Genomic DNA, 2,990 nt, shown 5'->3' with positions numbered 1-2,990 from the left:
AAAAAAAAAAAAAAAAAAAAAAAAAACCAATTAGGAGGACTGTGAACAAGGAGGGGAAAAAAATGTGGAAAATGCCTTGAGCATTACTCAGTGCACATCTGTGTAGCATGGCTCAATTATATGCATGAAAACATGTGCGGCTCATAGGATCTTTACAAGGGAACATACCTCACTCCTCCTAGAAGCAAGGGCTCTTTAAAATTCCAGCCATAACATCACCAGTATGGGAGAGCTTCTCTGTAGATCTTCCAATGATCATTATCATGAAAAGATGGTAGTTTTCAAAAACTCAGATAAAATAAAAGCAGTGATGTAGTCAGATTGTTATGACTCCTAGATCCAGTGAGTTTAAGTTTGTTGAGCGTTGTGCATTCTATCTACTAACGTTGCTTGCCAGGATCTTTCTAGCTTTCTGAAGGCTACAGCTGTCACAAAACCTTCATGCATGTCATTTTCTTCTGTTATCCTGGTTCTAAAGCCTATGTCTCTATATCAGCAACAACCTTCTAGGCTTGCCAACATGGCCTTCTGAAAAGACATTGCTGCTTCAATATCACATCTTAACTAAAGGGTCAGAGCAAAATAACCCTTCTTAGATGGATGTTTTGGCTGGGATACAGGATACCAGCTCAAATAAAATGTCACTGCAGATAGCACAAATCACCCTATACAAATAGTGCCTCCACACCGGGTGTAAAACATTCACAGATAAGACTAAGAATATCAAATTTTGCTTTGGGACATGCTTTTGTCTCCTTCATCTTTGAGCTCAGGGCTCAATCCAATTATCTACAAATTTAGGCTCTGTTCGTGATTTATGTATACGAGGACTAGAAGATTGTTGTTTTAAAAATATTTTTGGTATGACAAGTTGAAAATTTTAGCTCATAAACTAAGATTACTTCAAAATAAATATGTGAAATAAAATCCCCACGATATGAATACAAGAACTCTGAGCATACAAGAAAGTTGAAACATAATTTTTCATAAGGGATTGACATTTTTCATAAAATTCTTTGCATTCTCCCTCTCACCGTTTATTTTAAGAATGTCCAATTGGTGCATTTTTCATCAACTTCTACTGTTAAGTGTAAAGTGTTTCCCCAGAAAAAGGATTCCTGAACGATTCTTGAAATTGCCTTCTGTAGCTTAGTTTTCTTCTTCTCTATAGCTAACTATAAAATTCTTACACTGTGTAGCTAAAATGCTAGATTCTTTCCATAATTCATATTGATTTTTGCATAAAATGCCTATTCTGAGCTCAGAACTATATAATCAAACACAACCATCAGTTTCTGATGCTAAACAAAATTATCCCTTTGGGGGGATTTATTCACACCTTCTCTAGAGATAAAGGGGAAAATAATCATCTAACTTCCTGAAACATTATGGCTTTCCATTAGATAAAATAGACACCTCTATCTAGAGTCAATTTCTATGTCAGGTAAATCAAATAGTCATAGCTACACAGTAAAGAGCTAAATTTCATCTGTAAGTCAAATTTCTAGACAGTTCCTGAGGCTTTTAAACCTTCAGTTACTCTGAAAAAGAGGAAGTCATGAGGAACCTAAGAAAATTAAGATATTTTTTTAGAATATTTTTTTTTATCTAGTGTGTGCTCTGGTAGCGAAGTGGTTACGAATCGGGCTGCGAACCTTAAGGTCAGCGGTTCGAAACTACCAGCCGCTCCGCGGGAGAAAGATGAGGCTTTCTACTCCTGTAAAGATTTACACCCTCGGAAACCCTGTACAGGGTCGCTATGAGTCGGAACCGACTTGACAGCACTTAACAACAACAACAACAACAGTGTGTGTCCCGCTCCAAAACAAGTCAAGACTGCAAATTAATCCTTGGAAGATGTTCTCCTTCTTACAAGGTGTAATACTAAGACACTATCAAATCTTTCCTTTCACTTCCTAAGTTGCCTTGGGGAACAGTATACAGACTCATCCCTGTTCACTTTCTCCTCTGTTTGCTAGGCATATCCACATTTGCTTTCTAAGTTTTGACCCTGTGCATACTAATGAGTGATCTGCCACATTAAGTCTCAACTCCAATGCCATCCTTGATTTAGTCCATCTGAGTGTCCTGACCAATCATTCTACATCTCATCCCTGTTTCGATGAATTTATTATATTGATCAACATCTGTGTGTATTTTCTTGTTTATTATTTACTCTTCCCATTCTGTACTGGAGCCGAAGTTCCATGAGAATAGGGTCATTATGGACCATTATTGGCCCTCTTTTTCATTCTAGGACACACAATCCCATAGTATTGTTGTTAAGTGCTATTGAGTTAGTGCTAGCTCATAACAACCCTGTATCGTTTTCTAGGAGCAGTTGGTGGGTTTAAACCTCTCACCTTGTAGTTAGCAATTCAGTGCTTAATCTACAGTACCACACCAGGACTCCACATAGTCAGTGCACAATACGTATTTAATGAATCAGGGACAAAGCAGATCCCATATGCCCAGGAGAAAAATAGCCTATCTTTTAGCTCTTCACAGTTTGATGTCTTCTCCACCCCATCATATTTGCCTCCTCATCCAGATTGGAAGTTTTGGTCTCTCTCACTAGTTGTATTAGTCAGACATCCTCAAACCACCTAATTTTCATTTCGTTTCCACAAAATGGATACAAGTTTCCAGCCATGCATTCCATCACTTCCCTACCAAACTGATATTCCCTGATTCTCTGAAATATTTTCTTCTTTTCAAGAAGCCTGAAAGATGAATAAACATAAACGCAAGCATCACTGTTGACAACTTCCAAATAAGGCATCAAAACAACCACCACGACTTGTTTCAATGATCTCGTAACTCACAAAGGCTGAGTTGTAGTTTGTTAACTTTAAAATGCAAGGCAGGTTTAAAGATTAACAATTTACTTAGATAAAAGAAAAGGGAAAAATATAATTAATCATTTGTCTGTCCCCCAACACTAGTTTACAAAACCGTGGTGCAACTTTATTGAGCTCAAAATTGAAGGG

The sequence above is a fragment of the Chrysochloris asiatica genome, unplaced genomic scaffold (assembly GCF_000296735.1).
Source record: "Chrysochloris asiatica unplaced genomic scaffold, ChrAsi1.0 scaffold00004, whole genome shotgun sequence".
NCBI classification, from domain to species: Eukaryota; Metazoa; Chordata; class Mammalia; order Afrosoricida; family Chrysochloridae; genus Chrysochloris; species Chrysochloris asiatica.
The sequence above is the reverse complement of the archived record's forward strand: the minus strand, read 5'-3'. Positions refer to the sequence as shown.